This window comes from Fukomys damarensis, unplaced genomic scaffold (assembly GCF_012274545.1).
Source record: "Fukomys damarensis isolate Sample0158 unplaced genomic scaffold, DMR_v1.0_HiC HiC_scaffold_18, whole genome shotgun sequence".
Classification (NCBI taxonomy): domain Eukaryota; kingdom Metazoa; phylum Chordata; class Mammalia; order Rodentia; family Bathyergidae; genus Fukomys; species Fukomys damarensis.
Window position 1 is genome coordinate 19,747,959 of NW_022900930.1, and position 26,992 is coordinate 19,774,950.

The window sequence follows — 26,992 nt, forward strand, 5'->3', positions numbered from 1 at the left end:
GTTTTTATATTTAGATCTTTAATCCACTTGGATTTTAATTTAGTGCATGGCGAAAGATAAGGGTCCAATTTTAATCGGTGGAAGAATCAACATAGTGAAAATGGCCATACTACCAAAACTGCTGTACAGATTCAATGCAATGCCAAATGAAATTCCAACACTATGTTTCACAGAACTAAAAAAAAGAATCCAAAAATTCATTTGGAACCACAAGAGACTTAGGATAGCAAAAGCCATCCTAGACAACAGACACATGGCAGCAGGTACAACAATTTCCAATTTGAAACTATACTACAAAGCCACTATGATAAAACAGCATGGTAATGACAAAGAAACAGGCCTGAGGATCAGTGGAACAGATTGGAAGACACAAAAGCAAATCCAGATGTACTCAGCTACCTCACCTTTGACAAAGGAGCTGACCATCCTCAGTGGAGGAAAGATAGCCTCTTTAATAAATGGTGTTGGATAAACTGGATTTCAACCTGCAGTAGGTATTATTAGCAGCATAAAAAACTTTTAAAATGACCACAGTAATAGTAAAAGGTGGACATATTTTAAAATCAAAAATATATGCTATACAAAAATAAATAAAAAAGAACATTAACATAGTTCAATACTGAAGGGAAAAGCATTAATGATTGTGGCCAAATATGCTTTAACAAGATTCTATGCCAATTCAAAAATGTCTGTGTCTCAAGCAATTTAAATAAATAAAGATCCCACACTATGGGAAGAGTTTGAGATGATTCAAGAAATGACATTAGTAATAGTCAAGATAGATGGTGGAGTATGCCAAAAGTTCCAGCATTCTGACAGGCTGAGAGGCAGGAGGATCTCAAGTCCAAGACCTGCTTAGGCGATTTAGCCACCTGACCAGACTCTGTCTCAAAATGTAAAAACAAATAAACAAACAAACGTATGTATTATGTATATATGTAAATATGGTGATATAGCTTAATGTGAAGTGCTGTAGTTCAAAACCTACTACTGAACAACAACAATACCTAAAGGCCAAGGGAATTATTCACAACTAATTCAATCTATGCAGAATCATTTTAACTCAAAGAGGAATAACAGCAAAGACAAGGTGTAGGAGAAATACTCAAAGACTTGGAGGAAACAGAGAGGAACAATAGAGAGGAAAACTTGAATTTAGAAGAAAATAAAAGCTGGAGATACATCACGTAAAGGAACAAGTTCCTAATGATGAATGTAAATGTATTGTATACCTAAAATGTGCCAATAAATTAATTTAAAAGAAAAAATTCAGTGTGCGTGTATGTGTGTGTTTACCGTATTGCCTAGAGATAAGTGCATTTTTAAATGCATTTTGTTATTTTAGGCATTTTATTTTATGTTATGCTCTGGGCCTTTGTTGACAACTTTTAGACAGTTGGACTATTTTCTAAAGTTTATCAGAATCCTGCTACACTTTAATCTTCTCCTAAAACATTTGTTTGTGTCTGTGGATTGTCCACAAATCCAATTAACACACTTGCAACTCAATTTACCCAGTATTTAATAGCCAGACTGTGTAAAGTGAAATAGAAAAGGGATTCTACCAACATCCAAATTGTCATTAGGCTGCTAAGAATGACTGCAATTCATATTCTAAAATATCTCCCTTAAGACTGGGATAAAATCAAACTATTATTGTGACCACAATAATAACCAATATTAGCATGGTAGTACCTTTCTTACAAAACTGGCTTACAACCATTATTTTACATATTCTTTTCAAAACCCTTTAAAGACAGTCAAGCATTACCAAAGAAATTCTTGATACAATATTGATCTGACTTGAGAAAATGTAAAAACAACCATTTATCTTTGACGCACTGATCAGAAAACCTAAAGTGGTGTAGGGAGCTTGTAACACACTAAAATATGTAATTTTGCTTAATTTTTTAGCATTTCCTATTAACCTTAACCTATAATATCACATCAGATTTTTCTTGCCTCAACATATTTATCCTTACTCAGTCCTTATCTGCAACAAAGACTGGCTGTTCTTTCTAAAAATACAAAGTGGGAAAAGCAATCATCATTTAAATTTTCTGATAGTTAATATTTGACTATGCAAGCTGCAAAACTGCATTAAACGTGTTCAACACACACTGTCTCTGACACGTGACAACGTCTCCTCATCCTGTTGGGTGGCTGCTCTAATCCACTCTCCTGCTCTTAATATTTCCCCAAGCCTCTGTTGACTAGAGGCCTCTCAATGAGGAGGTGAGGGGAATGTTTCATTCTGGCTTCCCATGAGTGTTTAGAATTCAGACCCAGCAAATAATTGTTTTCTCTTTTCATTTTTGGAAAGTGCAGAGCATCACGACAGTAACTGAGCCAGTCTGAGTTAGGAGTCCTCTCCCTGTCTTGTCTGTCTGTGTCTCTTTCTTCAGAGAAGGACACTGACTGAAAAAGCGCAGTGCATCGCAGAATGCAGACCTCATATATTTCTAGACATGCAGCAGATTTCTGAGGCCCCAACATAGGGCTTCATTCCCTTCACTTTTTCACTCTCAAAACTGCATGTCATCTTCTTTAGTTTTTAAGGAGCTTTTATTTTCTTTTGCCATCAAGGATGGGCAAGATGCCAGACAAATATTATAAATGCCTCCATCTATGAGGGAATATATATTCAGCTTTAATATGACCCAAATAAGAATTCGAGTTTAATTATTACACCAAGCATACAATGTGAAATTTTGCTATGCTTATTTTGACTAAATTTGTCTATGGTCCAAAGAGCAAGGCACAAAGAAAATTTTATTATCCTTGTCTCGATTTCACTTCCCACATAGCAAAGGTAGTGGCAACATATGCTACAATTTTATTGGAAACTATAAACTCAGAGACAGGCTTGAATAGATGACAGCAACAGGATGGGAAAGGAGGGAGAGTTACTCACTGCCCCTTATCATTCACTTTGCATTTCTCAGTTTCCCACGCAAGCATACATTCACAGCAATCAGTGTTTATCTAATGGTAATTATCAGGAACAGGCAGCATACATTTTTTAATGGGTATTATGCTACAGTTAGGAGCAAGAAGTCCTCATGTGCTATTGCACAGTTTGGTGATTATAGACAGAAATAATTTACTGTGCATTTCAAAAATCAAGAAGAAAGGACTTGGAAGGTTTGCATTATGAAGACATGAGGGATGTTTGAGGACATATGTTTAAACTTATTAAAACATCCTGTGCAACTCAATAAGTTATGTACAACGTTTATATACCAATTAAAATAAAATTAATTTAAAATGCATATCACTTTGTAAATTCTAATTTCCGGAATTAGATTTAGTATTCAAGAAATGCAGTCAAATAGTCATATCTTTTTTATTCGTAGAGAGATTTTAAATGATTCATTCACTTTGTAAATTCTAATTTCCGGAATTAGATTTAGTATTCAAGAAATGCAGTCAAATAGTCATCTTTTTTATTCGTAGAGAGATTTTAAATGATTCATTTTTTTCAGGTTTGACGGAATCAAGAGACTTGAATTAGCACAGGTTTTAAAGCAAATAATCTCCTGCCTCCTTCTTTTCCTTCCCTCAAGAAATATACGTGCACACACACACACACACACACACACACACACTGCCTAGAAAACAAAAAAAATGGAGCATGAAATGCTATATGCCGTATTTACCTTAAAGAGCAGCTCTTCAGTGATTCCCTACAAACTCTTAAGGAAAGGGACATCCTCTGATGTCTCATAAGCACACAACAGGGACATGATATAACGGATATGTTCAGTGCATTTTCAATTCTAATGCTTGAAAGAGAGTCAGACAGATGATCAAAACTAAACTCTACAGAAATCCCAGGCTTTTTTTTTTTCGTGCTGCTAAGTTTAACTTCAGCTTAGAACTTTGGACTGGGTTTTTGGTGTTATTCAAATTTAACATGTAATATACTTATTCAACATTTAAACTCAGTCGTTAACATTTACCCTCATTTGTCCTGTTTGTTTTTCAAATTGTGAAGCATCTGTGAGCCATACATCATCACTAATTTTCTTGATTTGCAGAAATCGCTTCTACCCTCTTAAATCTGAGATAACCTCAGGCTAGATCAAATTTAATGAGATGGCCTCGCTTGCATAATTCCTCTCAAAGATGTGCAGAGAGATACGATTTTACTACATGCACAACTATAGAGCAATTTTATAGACAACATGCCTGCACAAAAATCCACACAGATTGACATAGGCGATAACAAATTTTTTCTGTAATTTGGTATTCTCTCACTCGGTCTACTGGTGGCAATGGAAAGCCCCGACAAGAGGGAGTGTGTTTTGAAACGATAGCAACTGGATGAATGGGTCATTTTCCCGAAATGCAATAAAACAGGAAGGTCTTTGGTTCCACCATAACACGCGCAGAAGCATGATGTGTGAAGTAGCGGAAGTGATCTAACCTAGGGCTATTCGCGCGGTAGCTCCTTGGTGGAGCCTTGTTTTTATTGCCACGTGCTCTGGCACCGCGTCTGCTCTGGGTATCCTCTATTACTATGGTTTTAGAAAAGAAAGGGGGGTGTGCGGAGTGACGGGAGATGGATAGGTGCATGGAGACAAGGGACTTAAGGTAATACGGCAAAGTTTAAGGGCCATGAGCTTTGAAGGAAGATGGACTCACAAGATCGTCCTAAAGGTGCAACAATTGCTTCTCTGTGCTTTGTCGTATGTGCTTATTGGCTGATAGCCTGAAAGAACGGATAGCTTAAAATTTCTGACTCGCGAACTCAGCATATATACTTGAGAAAAATCTTAGAGATAAGGAGAGACATTGATACAAAACCAATGTATAAAATACTTCAAGAGGACAAAGAACCAGGCAATAAGCAGAATGCTTTGTGAAGGTGGGGCAGACTTGGCTCCTAAAAGACTGCTGTAATCTTGTCCCTTCCTATTTCAGTGGAATCCCTGTTCAAAGAAGCAGATAAAGGAAATGTTTTTGTTTTGAATGTTATTGACTTTATAGTTGATAGCATTAGCATGTTACACCAAGTAACTACAATGTATCTGTATAGTTCCTTACAGTTTGTTTTCTTAAGGTTGTTGCAAGTAAAAATACAGTACTAACTTTTGTACTAATGTTGTGTGAGAACTGCTAGGTTCTGTTTGGCATGCTGTGAAAAGAGCATCTTCTCTACCTCTATTAACATCTAAAATGGATGAGAAAGCTAATTTCTTTGAGGTTTATATTTTCATTCTGTACTTGATGTTCCATTTCATTTTCTCTGGAAGAGCTTGATATACCAATAATTTAAGAATTTAAAAGTGATTTAATATGTCATTAAATTGAACAATAAAAGTAAAATATAACAAAATTTAACAATATTAAGCATAATGTTTTGAAATTGTTTAATGTTTGACAACTTCAGTGTGCTTATTTTTCACAGATGGTACACTTTATATTAAAAGCACAGCATTATTTCTCAACTTTACTGACACTTTGATGCAAACAGTAGTTTCTATGCTTCAAACAAGGTTTAAGTCCCTCAGTTTGGGTACTCAGCAGATGAATTGTATGTATATATATTAATATACATACAGCTGTATATATAGCTAAACAGATAGATGGACAGACAGATAAGTATATTTATAATATACCAGCAATGCTTTCCACAGGCTAGATACATAAGCAGATTAAAAATATTTCCATACATAATTATAATATATTTCCTCAGCTATTTTCATGTCTCAGATAACTATGGGAAAACTGAGAAAAATGCCAATGTCTCCTACAAAAATTGTATAAATAGCAAAAACAATAACTTTCCCAAATTTTACTATGACGTAGCTGATGGACTCCACCATTTAGAAGTCCCATTCTTATTGCAGAATTAGCTTTGTGGTTTCCTTGATCAAAGGTTTAGTTTTACTGACCAAACCTGCCTTTAGTTACCTGTCTAGGCAGCCTAGAACTTGCAAAATTTCATAGAGATTTAATTAAATCATTTTCTCCATAAATTCTGTTTTTGATTCCCCTTTGAAGAGTTCTGACACACATTTTTGGTGTAGGTAATCTAGGCAGAAAGTGAAGAAAGAAAGCCACATAAGTAGTTTGTGCCACATTGACATTGTGTCCCTGAGTACTGACACAGAGCTCTCCCTAGTATAATCGCTATGCAGGAGCATTCACATCTGCCTCCTCTGGGAGACATCGTTCAGGCTCAAAACTCTCTGTAAATATGACAGTGAGAAGAGGATATGTGTATATTTGTTCAAATTTTATAACAAGATTCACATATAAACCATAAAACTAAATGCCTAAATTCAGATGATTAAGGAAATTAGTGAACATGATGTAAAACTAACCCTTAATTTCTCCACAGCTATGCATGCAAAAGAGGTGATGTTCCAATTTGAAAATATCTTCAATTGTTAAATAAGTCACAAATATATGTATATGCCTGTGTAGATATCTATTATCTATTATATAGGAGTCAAATAGCTCCTATCTTAGGCCTCTTGTATCATGCTTTAAAATCCTAACCTACAATCCTACCACTTACTTTCTCCTACACTTATTTATAAAGTTTTGATTCCACATGTCTGCTATGTAGAAGGTACATTTTGTGCTAAGATGCTTTCTCTGAAAAAAAAAATGATCACCTTGCATTCTCATTCAGTAGCATAGTTCAGTTTGTCAATTTGTTACAGTAATGTCTTGGAAAGTAGGACCTTAGAGTATGGAATGGAGTTTTGAAGTGACTGTTAAAAATAGGGATATTATCACTAGACCATGATTGCTTTTTACCTAAGATGCTACACTAGAGATTTTCATTAATTGGAGAATACCAAAAGCATGTGAGAGGTGTTCTTAGAAAGAGAGAAGCAAGAGGTAAGAAGAAAGGTGCTCCTTGAGACAGACTGGCCAAGGCTTTAGTAAATGAGGCATAGAGTTGAACATCTTTGAAATCCGTTCAGGATGACCAAACTCTTACAGTATATTTGTCTTCATTTCAGGATTTCCTTGAACAGGGAAATTTCTGTGTTAAACCAGGAATGGTTGATCTTCCTAACCCTAACCCTACTGAAAAGCACAGAATCTTTGTTTCGTTGTGCCACGTGACCGCTACAAAGCTATGATTTGATATTTCAAAACAAGAACTAGATTCTCTCTGAATATTGAATTTAGGGACACTTTCTGACTGGGACATAATTAAAGAATAGTTACTACTTGAAAATAATCCATCACCTACATTTACTTGATGTTTCTAAAACTGGTTCATAAAAGAAAAATATTATGGCTCATTAGCTTACAAAATTAGTGGGAAAAACTCTCAACGCTCTTATAATACAAGGAAATTTAATTTAGCTATTATTCCAATTACTATCTTTTAGTCCAAATAGATAAAACTGTGCATATTATTGTGATTAATCAAAAGGTACTTACATTAAACTACTGGAATGAAATATATATAAAAGCCACTCTTATTTACTTTTGTCCATTTATCAACTCAAGTATTAAATTTATATAAGGCCACTCATGTACATATAAAAAAGATGCCCTCCTAAGGAATACATAATTTCACTTAACTCAAATAAATCTCATTGTGTCTTTTACCAAACCATTCACATTAGGCTTAATTTTATTGTTCATATCTGAATTGCTAATTTCCTTCAGATATTTTTTTAAAAAGTCATTACACACAGTACCTTTAAAATAGCCTAAATTAATTTCAGTGAGGTGACTTAGTGAATTACACATTCCTAACTGGAGATGATGCTGACTTAGTCTAAAGACATCCAACAAAAATAAGCTTGCTGAAGTTTGGCAGACAGGTAAAGATTTGCCTTCCCAAAAGAGTAACCATGGTGTAATCACAGGATTGAAGAGGATCCTTCCTCCAGGGCTTTGCTGAAAAGATTATACCCCAATGCATGAAATCTGCTATTTTTACAATTTTTGTATAGACATATGCATTGTTATAGAATGTTCCAACAATTCAACTGTGGAGTGTAAATTCAAGCCTTTCCATGGTAGTGAATAATTCATAATGGTGTAAAGACTTGAGCTTTGTTTTTTAAAGCACGTTCTATAGCTGGAGACAGCATGAATCACGCCTGTAACTGCTGCCATTTGGGAGGCACTTACAGAGGATTGAGGTAGAGGAGGATTGCAAATTTGAGGGGAGCCTGGACAACTCCACAAAAACGTGTCTCTATATTGAAGAAAAGGCCTGGGGATGCAGTTCAATAATTCAGTAGTTGGCTATCGTGCTCAACATCCAGGGTTCAAGCCCCAATACTAAAAAAAAAAAAATCAATGAAAGATATTTTCTCCTGATATTTTAATAATTTGATCATCTGGTTTTCACACAAACCAAAACCTAAACATAGCAAGACAGACTTATACACTAAATCTAAAATGGAAAATCCAACAAGCCTTCTAAATGATTTTCACATTTTTGCTTATACTCCTTATGAGCAAAGAAACTTTTCAGGTACAACCATTTGACTTTCTACAGTTGAACAACTTGGTCCAAAGAATGTCCAATTTAATTTGTCAAAACGAAGCCCAAAAAAGAAAGGAAGATGCACTAATGAGTCTTTCTTACTGAATGTATTTAAGCTTAATTTTTATTGATCACATCAAGCATATTTTTAAAAAATAAAGTGTAAATAGGAAAAACTTTCAAAGTCAAGAAAAGAAACTACCATATGTTTACTGTTAAGTGATGTCAGACCTTGAATTAATTATTGACAATAGCCTTTCTCAACTCATACTGTACAGTTTTGAAAAATATATTTGCTAGTCCAGCTTTATGTAATCCAGAAGTTTTATTTTCTGGTTAACAAATTTTTCTTTAAAAAAGGAAACCAAAATTACATATTTCATATCTCTCATCTATCAGTCACAGAGTTTATCTTGCCTTGTTTTAAAAATTTTGTTCTTTTTTTCAATGATATTTCACTTTAATCATTTATCCCATCTGGAGTAATTTCTCAAAATGAAAAGCCCACTTAAAGCTCCTGTATTTTGGGAATAGAATTACACATCCGGAAAGCCCAAGGAAATTGATGATAGAAAGAGGGAATGTTTTATTCGCTTGTGAGTTTAATAAGTATTTATTGAGTATCATGTTCTGGGCACTACTGAAAAGGGATATAACAGGAACAATAATATCTTTTACCTTGAGTAGCTTAAATTTAGTACGTCTGTGAGTAATAAACTTAAAGCAAAACACCAATAAAATAACTACAATGTATGAATTCCACTGAAGAAAGTAAACCCGGTTGCCAAACAAAAGCCATAGCAAAAATTATTTTAGACGAAATATCAGACAAAGATAAATCCAGGGAAGGTCATATTTTATAAAGTGAAAGAACTAAAGGCACAAATATACAAAAATGGTGAGAAGACCACGCTTCCTCCTGAGCTAAGCTATCCTGCTCCAAAAAGGGTGAGCAGGGAGTGTGACTGGCAGATGAAATTGAAGGAGTTTGCAGAGGTAATACAACAAGCAACAACGTGAGTAGCTTCTTCCTGGCAATGCTCAGCCTGGAAGGCATGGTTTTCAGCTCCAAACAGCTGAGGGTGTCTATAAACCTCTGCTGCTGACAATGAAAACAAAGATGCTCAGAGCATAGAACTGAGTACAGCAGACTATTTCAGATAAAAGAGCTAAAGATTTTAACTTTAGACAAACCGTCAGCTACATCCTATAGTTGCAAGTGTACAGTGAAGTAAAGGTTTGATTACAACACTTTGTAGGGTGAATTTGTAATAGTCATGGAAGATGTAATAAAAGTATAGCCAACAACGTTCCTGTGTTTAAATGGCTAACTTTGAGTCCTTACAAATGAGGAGGGTTAAGATGTTCTGAAAGAATCATAAAGAATTAACTGCTGTGCAGTCACCTCTCCAGAAGGTCCTTTCCTTTAACATTCAAAAAAAAAAAAATGACTCAAGCTTTATCCTTCACAGCAACAGAATTTTACTCTTCCTTCCTTGGTGGGTCATCTTTTTCTAAGACTTGAAACAGGATGGACTTTCTTCACCAATGTGAGAGTTACTTTCCCACTCACCTGTGTTTCCTCCTTTGCCTGGATGCTCTATGCTCAGCCTTGGGCTTCTGCTTGCTTTGCTATCTATCTCAGGTTAGATCCAGGCCATCTTCTTGCATTTCCTAGCGCAGTGGCCAGGCAAGGCGAATGTGCTCTTCACAGCTTTATTGAAAGTATCCAGGAACAGCAGCAGAAATTCCCTGCTACAGGAAATTTCATTCCTCAGACCTCCCAGAGGCCCAGGCAACCTGCTGAGTTTCTATTTCTTTTCTCCAATATTTTATTCTGAGGTCAACTTTCCCACCATGCACACACACCCGCTCCAGGCACCATTATGGAACTCCAGGATTCCTATTATTTTATTTGTCAGCATAATATAATGATGCTTTATCTAAAATATTCTCATTTAGGTCAAGAAACTATTACACAGAAGCAAGGCAGCACACTAGGATCTTCCCATGGTCCACATTTAAGCGACTCAAAGAAAAAAACACATGAAATTTTCTCATTTTAAAAATATTTTTCACAGGTTGTATTTTACTTGATGGTCTAGTGCAAACTTCTTGACGTCAGGGACTACGTTTATAACAGAATGTAAAAGAAAACCAATATTTGGACAGTTTTTTGGTTTTGTTTGTTTCATTTTTTTCAAAAGATGTTCAAACATATTATTGCATCAACCTTAGGAAGTGTATAGTTTATTATTGTTCAGTGATTGCGGATACGGGGGATCCAAAAAGTTTAGATTTGGAAAAGAGTCTGAGTTTTCCTTATGGAGTTAAAAACAGGCAGAAATGAACAGCCTAATGCACACATCAGTGCTCCCATACTCAGCTAACTCCATAAGAGACCTCCTCCACAACTGCTGGGCTGCTATGACATCTACTAACAGGTGTGTCCAAATCTTCTCTGAGTGTCAGAATTCTTTTCCTGTGCACAAAAACACACAGCATGAGTTTTTATCTGGGCTATCATTATGTAACCATAAGCCAAAGGGATACTCTCTTCTCCAGCTGAGAACAAGCTGATAGGCTGTTTTTCTCTGGGAAGCAGAATGGAATCAGAACGTCTGAGATATATATATACACACACACACACACACACACACACACACACACACGTATATATAAATTTTGGACCTGCCTTTCCTAAGATATTAAGCAATTTAAATTTCAGTCCTTTCTTAGAAAATGACAATGATAATGGTATTTACTGCATACAATTGCTATGAAGATTAAATGAGTTGGTGCATAAAATATTTGAACAGTGAGTAGGCATCAATAATTATCAGACATTATGTAAAAGGACCTTCTTTACCATGCTTTCATTTTCTCAGGGAAGGACAAATTGTTTATGTTCCTCTCTACTAAAAGGAAAGAAACTGAATGATTTTGAGCAGAAAAACACAAATCTGTTTTAACTAAAATTTCCAAGAATTAGAATATATTTCCTGTCTTCAGAACATAGGATTTGCAAATCTAATTGGAGCTGTTATAACTACAAGATTTTAAGTTGGTGCCAATGTTTTCTCTAAGCACAGAACTGTCTTTTAAGATTTTTAGAATTCCTGCATAAAAAATTATGTCACTATGAAAAGATGAAGAGCTTTTTCCTTAGTTCTTTCTCATTTTGGGAAGTGGAAGGGAAAATAAATTGTTCTAAAAGTTAACACTCATCAAAATGAATAGAGGTTTCTTAAAAAACTCTTGAAACTACACCTAAGGAAAAATAAGCCCGTGTTCATATTTTTCATCTGGCCTCAAAGAGAGATCATTTGGTCACAGCTTGCAGTCAGCCATCAGCTCTGCCATGGAAAGAAATGACCTATTTCACTTCGGTATTCCTCACTGAACATGAGAATGTATAAAGTTTAAAGATAGTGCTTGTCTGAAGAACTACGTGTAATGAAATCTGTATAAATATAAAGGTGTATGCATATATATGTTCACTTTTACAAAATTATATGTAGTTATGGTAAATATTTTCCATGTGTATGCATTTTTCTTACAGTTTTCAATTTTAAAATTCTATGAAGACTTTATTAAAGATTTTGCTCTGCCATTTCCAGAAAGAAAATACAATATTTTAAAAAGTCATTTCAGACTTATATTTCATAAATATTTCATTTTTTTAATCTGGTTTGAAAATAAGGGGCAGATTCAATTCCATTCAACAGCATCTTTAAAATAATTCCTGAGTTTTTACAAACTGTGCTGCTATAAACATAGGTGCACATATATCACTGTGATATGATTCTTTTAATTCTTTTGGAAAGATACCCAGCAGAGGGATGACTGGGTCAAATGGAAACTCCAGTCCAAGCTCTTTGAGGTATCTCCATATTGGTTTCCACAGTGGTTTCACCAGTCTGCACTCCCACCAACAATGGAGAAGGGTTCCTTTCTCCCGACAGCCCCGCCAACATTTGTAATTAGTTGACTTCTTGATAGCAGCCGTTCTTTGTGGGGTGAGGTGGAATCTCAGTGTTGTTTTCATCTGTATCTCTGAATGACCTGTAAAGTGGAACATTTTTTCATATATCTACTTGCCGCTTTTACTTTGTCTGAGAAATGTCTGTTCATTTCAGATGCCCATTTTGAATCGGGTCTTTATATTTGAGGGAACTGATTTTTTTTTTTTTTTAGTTCTTTATACATTCTAGATAATAGTCCTTTGTCTGAGGAGCAGCTGGTAAAAATTTTTCCCACATTGTAGGTTGTCTCTTAGTTCTGTTGATGGTTTCTTTTGCAGTGCAGAAGCTTTTTAATAAGATGAGATCCCAGTTGTTGATTCTTTCTGCTAGTTCCCATGCTACTGAGGATTTGTTCATAAAGTCTTTTCCTATGTCAGTGTCTTCAAGAGTTCTTGGAAACAGCCCATTTGCCCATTAGTTGGAGACTGCATAAAGAAGATGTGCTTTTTCTATAAAATGGAATACTACTCAACCATAAAGAATAAAAATTAGATTCATTCATTGGAGAATGGATACATATTGAGGATATACTCCTAAGTCACACATGTGTAAATGCTGAATAGTTTCTCTAGTGTGAAAAACTATAATAGTACATAAGATCCTAATGAGATAATTGATAATGTGAAATAGGAAGAAAAGGGCTAAATGTGTAGGGGAAGTGGGAAGGGTAGGGGAAAGGTAATAAGGGAAACAATATATGAGAAAATGAAAAAATGGAAATAAAGTGTTTGTAAATGGGGAGGGGAGGAGAAGGTGAAGGGAGGGCAGGGACAAGAGGAAAAATGAGAACCAAGACCTGTCATGTAAACCCACTGAAGAGTTTGTGCGTTAATATACTATAGATATGCATTTGAACAAAAAATTATTTGGGGAGAAATACACATTCTTAAGTAAGAAACCCATAGTGTCTCATTTTATAACATGAACATCAACAAAATAAACTTCAAGATTTTCTTATAATCTTTCTAGTCATTTACTAATTCTAGAAGTAGATATGAAAGTGACAATATGAAAGGAAAAAAGATAAACACAGCTATAGCTATTTATGGGCATTTATGTAAGATAGTCATTGGTGCTTTTTTGTATGAAATTTTATTTTTTGTTGTTATTTTGTTCATTTGGCTTTTCTTTATGATCAGTATCTATTCCACTCGTCATATCTACCGTACCATTCTTTGTTTTGATTAATTCAACTTTTTAAAATTATACATACAATGGTATGTTATTCCTGTTGTCTTCTTTGACCTAGCTTCATGCCCTCCAGATTCATCCATACTGTCACAAATGACAAGATTTTCCTGTCGTTAAGTCTGAATACTATTCTATTGTGTATTTAGATTACATTTTTTAAAAAAATGTATTCATTAACAAACACTTCTTTTGATTCTGTATCTTGACTATTACGAATAGTGAGAGTGTAGCAACTTCTTCCACACACTGGTTTCATCTTCTTAGGATTTGTATCCTGCAGTGGGATTGCTGAATCATATGGGAGTTTTATTTTAAATTTTGTACAAAAATCCTATACTGTTTTTCATACTAGTTTGTATTCCCACCAAAAATGTACAAGAGTTCTTTTTCTTCACATTTTCTCCAACATTTAGCTTTCATCTTTTTTGCTAAACTGTTATTCTTATTGGTATAAATGATACTTTTATTTCAATTTTAATCTGTATTTCTCTGATGATTAGTGATTTTGAGCATTTTTCCTATATACTGTTACCCCTTTGCAGACCTACAAAAATGTCTACAAAAGTCATCTCTTTTTTTTTCTGGTACCTTTTGGGTTTTTGGGTTTTTTTTTTTTTTTCTGTCTTACTGTTACTTCACACCATAAACAATAATCAATTCCGGATGGATTGCAAATTTAAATGCAAGACCTAAAACCAAAAAATACTAGAAGAAAACATAGAATAAAAGCTCCATGATATAAACTTGGGTAATGAATTTTGGGACCTGAATTTTAATGTATATTCAAGAAAAACAAAAATAGACAAATAAGATTATATCTAACTAAAAACTTGTGCAGAGCCAAGAATCAACAGAGTAAATAGGTAATTTATGAAATGAGACAAAATATGGGCAAACTATACATCTGATAATGGATATATATATATATATATATATATATATATATATATCTCAGCTTATAAGTATGAAAACAAATAGTCCAATTTTTAAAAGGGTAAAAGATTTAAATAGATATTTCTCAAATGAAGGAGGCCTTATTTCTGAGATCTGAAGACACATCATTTAAAATAATCTCAAAAAGGCTACTGTCTAAAGAAATCCAGTGGGAATCTTAGGAAAACATGCCATTCAAGTAAGGCTGGGAAAGGGCTCCAATCAAATATACAAAGTAGAAAGTGACTTGCTGGAAGTTTTAATATATCTATCTATCTATATATATATATATATCTATATTTCTACACTTTTCAGATATTCTAAAATGCTTAATAAAGTAATCTTGCTCTAAATGCTTAAAAATAAGCTATACTTGGATGACAGATTATAAAAACTATCATGATAAGATCAAGTTTTATGGTTTGGTTGATTAATGTGCCAAGATTGATATTTTTGAATCACTATAAATATTAACAGACATCCTTTATTTATTATGCTTTCCATTATTCTCAAAATAGAAAGGACAAATGGAATTCTATTCCTCAAATAAAGGCAAAAATATCTTTGAAGCAGTAGCAATTATTTTGTATTTTAGTGCTTGTCTTAAAAGGCATTGTAGAATTATCTTTAAAAATTAAAGGTCACTGATATGCAGAAGGATAATAAAATAGAATATTTCATTGTTAGTATGGAAAATTGCTATCATCAGGTCTTAATTAAGTTATTTAAAATAGATATTTCAAAGCTTGAAAGGCTGTTTTAATAGTGTTTGAATATATGCAGATGATAACGTTTTTCCTCTTACTGGATTACTAGTGAATTTAAACTTTTATCAGACTTTTTCGATCACTTCTTCCTTGATACTTCTTTTTATTTCTGGCACCGCCATTCTGGTGACAACCTTGATAAGACTCCCAGCCAGGAAACCAAGCTGTAAATGTACATTAGTTGGCTTCAAATCAGAATTTCCACTGTATAACTTTTCATAATATATCTACATTAGTGATGAGTCTAAACATTGCTTATGGTTGAAAAAGAAGCTTACCACATGTTATTTGGAAATCAGACCCAAGAAGTTGCTCTGAACTCAGATTCCCCAGTTTTACATACAATCTACTCTCACACATTAGAGGAAAGTGAGCTAGTGGATACAATGTATTCTCTTGTGTAGCCAAAATCCTGTACCTAAATTATTTCAATCTATTTTATTACTGTGAATCCTATTTTATTACTGTTTTAATGAGTAGCATACACATTTTTAGCAGAATGCACGCCAGATGTCCAAAGATGAGATCTGGACTAACAAAAAAGACTTCTCTCTCATGGCCACAAGCACTGCTGTGATAATACAGCCCTTTTCCTAGACTGTCTATATGGCTGGCCTATAAGCCAGACCCTCTGCCTCCGATCTACGTTTGCAGATTATTTAACAGACACCAACAGGCTTCACTTCTAATTAATAACTGTCCTGAAATCTTTGATAGACATCCCATCCTTGATATCTACTATGATGACTATGAGCTTCTTGGTTTGTGCTGTTCATCCGATGTTTGTCATCCTTCTTGCACTTTGAGTCCTTTTCTTCAGGTTTGCCCACAGCATTGCTCAGCCCACAGATGACATGCTCACAAGGAACATTTTCTTGTATCTTAAAGCTCTCTATGGGGGATGTCAAAGAGGGGAAAAAAGCCCCAGTCATACTTCTCTTCAACCTACTGGAGAAACTTGAGGGATTCAAGATAATATATTCATCATTTTTCTTGGGCCCTGTGCTGTCATTATAATTGAGATACACTGACTTGTAGATGTGGATTAGATATCATATTTCGGAACAAAAAAAAAATGGACGTAGCAACTTGAATCTAAATTGCCAACGCTAGAATGCTGTGTACAATTCCAATAAAAAAACAACACAGTGTATGCTAAGGAAGCAGTTAGGAGGAGGGGTTTGGAAATCTGGCTACCCAGGTTCAAATTCTGTTTCTATTGTTTTACTGTTTCTTCTAGGTTAGCCTCAGTTTTCTCGTTGGTGATATGACAGAGTCAAAAAGGTGTGAGGATTTAGTGCATTACTGTGTGCTTGTAAAAGCACTCAAGAAGTCATGTGTATTATTGTTACTAGATCAAACAATAAAGCTTGGACACATCAGTATTCCTTAGTGCTAGAAAATGAACTTTACCTCATAAATGACAAGCAAAACTCATGCTATGAAGAAAAGCAAATTTTTATAAAAGACAAACATCTGGAAAATATATTTATGCAGATCATAAATGGAAGCAACAAAGTCAATGAGTTCCAAATAAATTTATTCAGCACTACCTGGCAAGTTGTTTTTACCCAGTTTCTATTGTTTAAATGCTTTAAACATCCTTTATCAAATTTCTTCATTGCTTAATCTCTGACACTGCTTTCACAAACTTCTTTTGTCCCTTATTTTCAAACTCCCTACATGTAGCAAGTTTACAGAGCCCACCAACTCTTCTTCAATCTGCGGTGCTCTGCATGCTTTCTTCCTAGGCCCTTCTTTATGGGCAGAAAGTAGAAATTAGTATCTCCAAACTTTTACTAAACACAAATGTTATTGTCCTTGAAAAAAGTGCCTATGCTATCTACGTTAAACGGAGATCACATTTTCCCAGTCAAGCACACTGGAAATGTGCTTGCAACTACCTACATAAAAAACAACTACAAAATTAGATTAGGTTACCAATTTATTTGGCCCGAGTAGGGTGGCATGAAAGGGTTCTTGCTAAAAATGAATTTTCAGTTTCTCACTGTTTACCAATCTTTTTAGAGACCTTCAGCATCAGAGAACAAAAATGTACACACTTGTGAGGAGATATCAGTGAGTCTGTTTATTCTTGATTGTTTTGAAAAAGTGATCAAGACTATTAGCTGTATTTAGGACGTAAACAAAAAGGGATTGGCCAAGTATTCCTGATCTATATCTCCACCTTCACAGCATTTCTGCCTTTTACGACTAGCTTTTTTCCCTCCAGTCCCCCAGTCTGCTATATTGGTATTTTTATTCTGAGTGATCTGACAACAATCCAGTTATCTATGCAATGCTAAACCCATTCAAAAAAACAAAATTACTGTAGGTGGTACCTTTAACATGAACACCATGTCAGATAATCTCATTTCATAAAGAAAACTATATAAATATATTACACACACATATATATATATATATAATTATGAAATGGTCATATGTACTAATTTTATCAGGCTTTAATAAAAGTAAAATACCAAAGACTGTGATTTAAACAGTAGAATCTTTTTCACAGTTTTGGAGTTCCAAATCAAGGTCTAATAGGTGTTTTTCTGATCAGGGCTCTCTGCTTATAGCTGAATTCCTCTATGCTGGGTTCCTACATGAAATTTCCTCTGTCTATTCATAAAGGGACAGAAGGATATGTTCCTCTCTTCATCTTTCACCAATTCTATCAGATCAGGGTCCCTCCTGTTTGCCTTCATTTAACCTTAGTTACCTCCTAACATCTTTGTCTTCAAATATAGTCATATTGGTGTTTGGCATCAACATTGCGAAGGAGGGACAAAGTTCTGCCCATAAAATATAGTACTGACACCACTTTAAATGTAAATTTATCCAGGTAGTCAGTTTAGTTTATTACGAGTGATTATTAGATCATCCTACTTACTCTATAGCCCTCACCATATATTCTTTTACTGATTTCTTAGTTACGTTTTTCTCATTTCTGAGACAAGATACCCAAGAGCCAAAGTTAGTGAAGAATATGTTTACTGTAGCTCACAGTTTGTGGTGGTCTTAGTCCATAACCATCTGGTCCCAAAGCAGACTTGCATGGAAGAGGGGCATCACAGAGGAGAAACTGGTCATGGTAGGTAGCAAAGCAATGAAATAGCAAACAACAAGTGACAGGAGCATCCCTCTTTCTATCCCTTATATTCTATCCAGGCTACTCACCCTTAGGGTAGGTAGCACTCACCCCCAGGGTGGGGCATTGTTAACCCTAGCATAGAACCATGAATCAAACCCAGCATCACATCCTTAATCTCATCATCACACACCCTAGATCCAGTCACCTCCAAAAAGCTCCACCTATAACTGCATGAAGCTTTAGGGAGACATCTGGATACAAACCTTAGCAACGTCCAAACCTATTTCAATAACAACATTGTCTTCCTAGACGATTTAGTTAACACACAGTATTACTTTAGCAGTTGGTGTATGAAGTTAACAATCACACTTTCCTCTTAACCATGGGTTTATTCCCTTGTACATGCCAGTGCTATTTCATAAGATTTAAATCTGTTGCATTTTTCCTATTCAGTCCTTCCCAATTCCTGAACTTCACCCTGAGATTCCTAAAATTGTTCATGCTGACGATAGATGCTAACCACTAGGTCCACACACACACACACACACACACACACACACACACACACACTCTCTGTATCTGAAACCCAAACTTCACACACTTCTAAAAGTTTGCTGATTTGTCAAAAAAAGCAGCATTTATTTCACTTGATTATGATCACATTTTTCTCTCACCCTTTTTGTTAACTAATCAGTGTATCACTTTGGATTTTCTTCCCTTCCCTTTAGTTTTCTGAAGATTTATTTTCTTGTCATGGTAATTAATCCCCCCAAATAAATATAATATACACCTTCCATTTCAGACACCCTCCACCCCAGGGTATGCTGCTCTATCACTGTCAAATAATAACCTCTTTCCAGAAGAGAAACATCAGATCTCTTAAAGCCCAAAGCCCACCACTGAACTATCACAGAAAATCTCACAGACTTGAAAAGAGCCTTCTGATAAAAACTGAGTTTGTTATTCCTAATTGTAGGTCATACAATTTAATGTTTTCTTAAAGATTTTCAATGAAAGTCACTACAAACCAGTTATTATGCTCATAGACCTTAATATAATAACAGAACACTAAAATTGATGGTTAGATCAGTAGGTAGATAACAGATGTCCAAGAAGTCTAAACCCAACAAGCAGTTTACATGGCTTTGAGGTATCTGGAGTAATGAGGTATACAAATATGCCTTATTCTACTTAAATCAGCCGGAGTAATATTTAGTTTTGCCAATAAACAAAAGTTATATCACTAAGACAGATTATTTAAAACTATATATGTTTATTTCCCTAGGACAATTTAAAATGTATTATTGTTATTGTGAGAGAATTAAAACTGTCCCTTTAAAAATGTGAGAGACAAACAATAAACTCTGGAATCCAGACAAGAGATAACAGATAATTAGTTAGATAACCTCTATATAATTATATGTTTGCTATTTGACATAAGTTCAACATTCAATACATTTTAATATTCTAACATGTGAAGATTCTTAGGATAATTTTTTAAAGTTTTGTTTTCTAAACACCCATGTTAGTAAGATTTCTATTGCTGTGAAAAAATACCTATGATTAACAACTTAAAAAGAGGAGTACTTACTTTATTTCACAGTTTCAGCGATTTCAGTCTATGGTTGCTTGGCTCCATTGTTTTGGGGCCCACAGTGAGACAGAACAACATGGTGAGGAGCGTGTGCTAAAGCAAAGCTGCTTGCTCTGGTGGCTGAAAACCAAAGGGAGAGAAAAAAGAGCTCAACATCCCCCCAAGGATGCAACTCCAATAGCCTACTGTCCTTCCACTGGACCTCACCTCCTACTTCTACCACCTCCCACTAGTGCCACATGCTGGGGACCCAGGCTTTTTAGCCTATTAGTCTGTTGGGGAAATTTAAGATTTAAATAATAACATCATCCATGATAATGAAAATCTCTTTTTCTTTAGATGCAAGTCAAAGTACAATATAAATCTATAGAATACTAAACTGAAAATAGAAAAGAGCCATCTGGTAGGAAAGAAGGAAAGAGACATTAGGTCCTCATGAGTGTAGGAGGCTAAAATCACCACACGTACAGTCCCTCTCCCCCCCCACACACAAACACACACACACACACACACACACACACACACACACACTCATCAATGTGAATGCTGTCTTTGACTGAAGCCAATTAACTCACTGATTCTTTAGTATTCAAAGCGATAGAAAAAGGTCTCACCTCCCCACAAGAGGACATTCAAATGATAAACCAACATAGATCAAGAAAACTGATCAAACAGTGGGGCAGGGAATCATTTACTCTGACTCTCTATTCACAGAAAAAAACTAAGGCCCAGAGAGGTGATGAAAATTCCCTACAGCTGCTCAGCTAGTTGATCCATCCATTCTGTTCTTCTGCTCCTAGTGCTGGAATGGGACAGGGAAGTAGTAGGAGTCAGCTACTTACAAATGCACAAGCCTGCCAAGGAAAAGGAAGGGAAAAATCGAAACAACAGCAAAAACAAAACACTACATGATTTTAAAATGCTACTTTGTGGTCACTGGAGGAAACTGTGAATTCTGCCTTCAATTTCATTTATCTGTCCCTGAAGTGAACAAGAAAGAGAAGCCCATGTTTCTTTTGAAAGCTGTGTTGTCTGTTCAATAATGTCTGAGTAGTCAGAAAATGAGGATTGGTCCTGCCCTTGTCTGTATTTTTCAGCGAAGTGTATATTCTCAAGTAATGTAATACATCTGCAAGTAAATTAATTCAAAAGAAAAGAATATGGAGTTTACTTAAAGTTCAAGGCATTTCTTGAACATAAGCATTTGGTCTGATGGGTCACTGATTCCATTTTCAATGCAGTGATAACAAAATCCATATATTTAAACACTTAAAAAATACAATAAGGAAAACCTTGTACTTGTTTTTTCTTGTCCATGACATTTCTTGAGGGTTTAGGCATTGGGCCTCTAATTTTATTTTCACTTCACTGCTCTGACAGCCAAGCAGCATAGTTTGGCATTAAAACAAAAATTCAGTATGAGTGGTTGAAATATATAATTTCCTTGGTTCGGGAAGGCCTGAAATGTCTGGTCACTTACACGCTGGTCCTTTCTGTTGTTTGCACTGACAAGAAAGGTCATACAACTTTGTGATGAATGATAACTTTTAAAGAAAAGAAGGAATATAATTATCTGGTCTCAGAGTCCAGTGGAGTAGAAATGTACTGGATAACTTAGCACTGACTTGAAATTCTGCCCTCTTCCTCACATGGGAACAGAAATGTCAATGGGCTACGGCTCTTCATGTAATGTTCTTGTTATTTAACCGAAAAGTATTCTTTTTTGTAAGCCCTGCTACTGTATTTTCTGTGATCTTTATAAATGCTTATTTCTAATCACCTCTGGTCTAGGGTCAATGCCCATATTTAACAAAAAGGTCTTTCTTCCTATCAGATAGTAAATTTCTTCAGCTTTCCCAACAGTTGTGATTTTGGTAGCTGCTTTGTTCTAAATGTTTGTGTCCTTCCAAAATTCATATACTGAAACCTAACCACCAACAGGATGGTATTAGGAGGTTGCCCTTTGGGGAAATGATTAGGTCATAAAGGCAGAGACTTCATGAAGTGTATGAGCGCCCTTATAAAGAAGCCTCAAACAGGGGCTGGAGATTTAACTCAACGGTTCGGTGGCCTGCCTTGCAAGCGCAAGGACCCAAGTACCAAAAAAAAAAAAAAAAAAAAAAAAAAAAAGAAGCCTAAAACAGCTATCTTAGCACTCACCAGAATGAGAAGGCACTCTTGATGCACTAGAAAACAGGCCCTTACAGACATCAAACATCCCAACACCTTGGTCTTGGGTTTCCCAGTTTATGTTACTGTAGACATAAATATCTGGTTTTTATAAGGCTTGGAATTTAACTCAGTGGTGCCATGACTGTCTCACAAGTGCAAGGTCCTAAGTTTGATCCCTGGTATTTTGAAAAAAATTCAAATAAGCTGCCCAGTGTACGAAACTTTGTTATAGCAACATGAACAGACTAAGACAGTGGAATTGCTTCATCAAGCCATTAGGTCAGTGTGCAAATCACTTCCCTTGGTGCAAACAACTTTCAGGTGAGGATTTTAAGTCCAGAGGGCAATGAAGGTTCCATCTTGCCTTCCATTTGCTGTATTTAAGGTTGCTACTACCACTGATTCCGAAATCACTACTTGAGACAAAATATTGAATGCTACCAATTTTTTTAGGTATTGTTTGAGGACAAAGGACTTTAAAATTCAAACAAAAGGTATTTTATGGCTGTTTTCTTACCATATTTGAAAACAAGACATCGGGCATTTCCGAGAGCATCTACATTTTCTGAATTCATAAATTGTGAATTGTGTATGTTTTGCATTGTCATAGGAAAGGACGATCTAAAATATAAATACATGCTTCTCAAAAATAGGAAAGGATAATCAGAAAAGAAGAATGCAAGTTGAAATAAATATTGTTTCTATGATGTCTTATGCAGGATCACTGCAACTATGGCTAAGCAGGTTGTGAATGCTTTAGCATCATTCAAATAAGCACAGAGAGCAAGTTTCTCCCCAGAGCTGTTCAGAGCAGTGGTTCTTTCCTTATGGTAGGACTGGCATGAAAGCTTCCAGAGGAGTAAGTAGACAAGGGACATATACTTCTCATCTTATCCCTGCCCATATCAAAGGCAAGGGCCACGCTAGAGCACCCCAAAACATCCTTAGCATTGGCAACGCCTGCCTCCATTTCCTCCTCCTGGAAATGTAGACCTGAAGTCTAGTGTTTTTCTGTAGCCACTCAGTGTGTACCAGTCATAACTGGGTTTATCCAACATCAGGGCACCTTGCCCTTTATATAGCTATATTCATATCTATACCTATGTCATCTGTATCTATATATCGACAGCTGTATGGATCCACAAATGCTTCTGTCTGCAAGCAATTCAGTTTGCTTTCACTTGCAAAATCTGCATCATTGACAAACACGACCATGGCCATCTTCCCCAAACAAACACAAACGTGGCCATCTTCCCCCAGTCATAAAATATGTACATATGTGTGTATATATATTTCATATATGTGTTACTTATCACTTCACTGGATCCTTTTATATTTCAGTCTTTCCAGCTTATCGTCTTTATGTATGATTCCTCTAAAAAGTAAAATTAGATTTAGAAAAGTCAAACAAAATAATGGAACTAGAAAACTGAGAGACAGAATTCAGCTATTACTAGCCCCACAGTTCTTCCACCTCTGTGTCAAATTTGAGTTATTTTCTATACAGAGTGTTTTGTGGTAATGTGATAATGTCATTTTTAAATGTATACACACATACATACACTGAATTGTGACAGGGGTAAAAAAGACCATTGGCTGAGCTGTCAGATTGCTTAATTAAGTTTATATTTAGTGCTACCTCAATTACATATGAAGGGAGGATTGTATGCTCTTTTTACAGAAAATAATCAGTGCAGTGTTATGTAAGCTCACATTGGTGGGCTAACTTTAAATTTAAAGGAAAAAGAAACCAAAGATAAATTATAGATACAAGTAGAAAAAAAGAAAAAATATTTTATAAAATAATGAACACCAATAGTAATGGGTTACAAATCAAAAATAATTTGACCAAATTACAATTATTTCAATAAATTAAAAAGATATATCAAGCACTAGGGAAAGAGGCAGCCCTAGATTCTCATTCTGAATACTTTTTAAACTAATTCTTTAATAATAGACAAAATATCAACATCATAATAACCACAGTCACTCCATTTCCTCCTGTGGGGGAAAACTAGAATTGGAATATCCAATGTCTAAAGTTTTCGGGTCTCTAAATTTATATAGCTTTAACTCATTTACACAAAATCAAATTGTAAAAAAGAGATAGGTACAAGAGACCTAGAATAGCAAAAGCCATTATAGGCAACAGTCACATGGCACCAGGTGTAACAATTCCCAATTTGAAACTATACTACAAAGCCACTGTGATAAAATCAGCATGGTACTGGCAAAGAAATAGGCCTGAGGATCAATGGAACAGACTGGAAGACACAAAAACAAATGCAGATGTACTCAGCTACCTCATCTTCGACAAAGGAGCTCACCATCCTCAGTGGAGGAAAGATAGCCTCTTTAATAAATGGTGTTGGAAAAACTGGATATCAACCTGTCACAGATTAAAATTAGACCCTTATCTTTCGCCATGCACTAAATTAAAATCCAAATGGATTAAAGATCTAAATATTAAAACAGAAACATTAAACTTGCTGGAAAGTAAGTTAGGCAGAACTCTGGAAGACATTGGTATAGGAAAAGACTTTATGAACAAATCCTCAGTAGCACGGGAACTAGCAGAAAGAATCAACAACTGGGATCTCATCTTACTAAAAAGCTTCTGTACTTCAAAAGAAACCATTAGCAGAACTAAGAGACAATCTACAATGTGGGAAAAAATTTTTACCAGCTGTACCTCAGACAAAGGACTATTATCAAGGATATATAAAGAACTCAAAACAATCAGTCCCCCCAAATATAAAGACCCGATCCAAAAATGGGCATCCGAAATGAACAGACATTTCTCATACAAAGAAGTGAAAGCAGCAAGAAAATATATGAAAAAATGTTCCACATCACTGGTCATTCGAGAGATGCAGATGAAAACAACACTGAGATTCCACCTCACCCCACAAAGAATGGCTGCTATCAAGAAATCACACAATAACAAATGTTGGCGGGGTTGTGGGGAGAAAGGAACCCTCCTCCATTGTTGGTGGGAGTGCAGACTAGTGCAACCACTATGGAAATCAATATGGAGATACCTCAAAGAGCTTGGACTGGAGGTTCCATTTGACCCAGCCATCCCTCTGTTGGGTATCTTTCCAAGAGAACTAAAAGAATCATATCACAGAGAAGTATGTGCACCCATGTTTATAGCGGCACAGTTTGTAATAGCTAAATCTTGGAAACAACCTATTTGCCCATCCGTTGGAAACTGGATAAAGAAGTTGTGGTTTTTCTATAAAATGGAATATTACTCAGCCATAAAGAGCGAGAGAATAGATTCATTCATAGGAAAATGGATACATATTGAAGATATACTCCTAAGTGAAATAAATAAGTCCCACATGTGTAAATACCAAATAGTTTCCCTGGTGTGAATATTCTGCAACAATGCATAAGATTCTAATAAGATTACTGACATTTAGAAATGGGAGGAAAGGAGCTAAAGGTGTAGGGAAGGTGTGATACGTAGGGGAAGAACAAAAAGGGAAAAGAAAAAAATGTGAGAGAATGAAAAGATGAAAATAAAGTGTTTGTAGATGGGGAGGGGAGGAGGGGGTGAAGGGAGGGCAGAGGTAAGGGGAAAAAATGAGAATCAAGACTTGCCATGTAAAGGTACATGATCCCAACAATGAATGTAACTGTACTGTATCCCTAAATGTACCAATAAACTCAATAAAAAAAAAAGAGATAGGTAAGGATATGATTGTGAAAAATTTAGTGACTGCAGTAAATAAATATATATATATATATTATTTATATATACACATACACACACACATTTTTTTTAAGTTAGTGTCTCTCTGCGCAATTCAGGCTGAACTTGAACACACCATGTAGCCCAGGGTGGCCCTGAACTCATGGCAATCCTCCTGCCTCAGCCTCCCAAGTGCTAGGATTATAGGAATGCACCACCATGCCCAGTGATATTTCTTTTTTAAATGCACTGTGTTATAAATAATACCCTACATGTAATTTCCAAATTAATTTTTATGGTATCCATTCTCCTTATCGGAAATCCACAAAGTAGAGATCATTAAACTGGCTTTTATGTGTAGAAAGTGAGGAATAGAAAAACGGTAAAATATATAAGGTCCAAGTTTTCTGAATTAAATATTGCTTTCTTCTGTTAGGTTATTTCTCCAAAAGCACAAGACTTTTTAGTTTTAACTTTTAAATGTATCCCTAAAATGCTGAGATTAATTTTGATAAATTTGAGGAGAAAATTACAGTCAGAAAAACAAAAATACAGAAAAGTAACTGAATTCTGAAAAACACAAAATACTGCATCTAGAGATCTTTCCCATCAAGGAGCAGGAGTGAGAGCAAGCTGTTCTTAACACCTGAGTAAATGCTACCTTAGGTTAATTCCCTAAAAACAGACTCAAATCAGAGACTGATATGCAGGAGATGTGTGTGATTGATAGTGAGAATTATAAGGGCTGCCAAAAGCAGGGTCCAGGGGCAGGCCCAGTTAGACTGATTCTTCAGGTAGCTCTGGAGCTGAGATTCCCCACAGAGCTTTTCCTAACAGCAGCAGAAGAGCAGGATTTTGTTCACCGACCTCGGTTGCTACTGGATGCTGAGTTTACCTAAGAAGTACCCCTAATATTGATTGCATGGGTCCATTATGTTAAACACTATTTCCACATGAGGCATAAGGCCTATGCTGTGAGATACAGCACCTCAGCAGTCCCAGAAACAGCTAAAGTAATGAGTCAAGTTGGAATATAT